Raw genomic sequence first — 323 nt, 5'->3', positions numbered from 1 at the left:
CCGGGGGAAAGACCCCAGGCTCCCTCCCCCCCCCCGCGGTGGCCGGGACCTGGGGGGCGCTGACTCACGGCCCCGCCCCCATGACGGATCCCGCCGGCATGCGCCCCCGCCCCCGCGGGGATCCCAGGCGTCCGGGCCGAGGGGGAGGATTCCAGCCCCGCAGTGGGACGGGCCCGGCTTCTCCGGGCAGGATCGGGCCCTGCGCCCAGACACCGGGGCGGCTCGTCACCCTTACGCGGCCGCGGCCACACACACACACACACACACACGTGTGTCTGTCTGTGTGACGGGAAGCCGGGGAGGCAGCGCAGACTCGCGGGGGG

Source organism: Alligator sinensis, unplaced genomic scaffold, assembly GCF_000455745.1.
Source record: "Alligator sinensis unplaced genomic scaffold, ASM45574v1 scaffold553_1, whole genome shotgun sequence".
Classification (NCBI taxonomy): Eukaryota; Metazoa; Chordata; order Crocodylia; family Alligatoridae; genus Alligator; species Alligator sinensis.
This window is presented reverse-complemented; position numbering follows the sequence as displayed.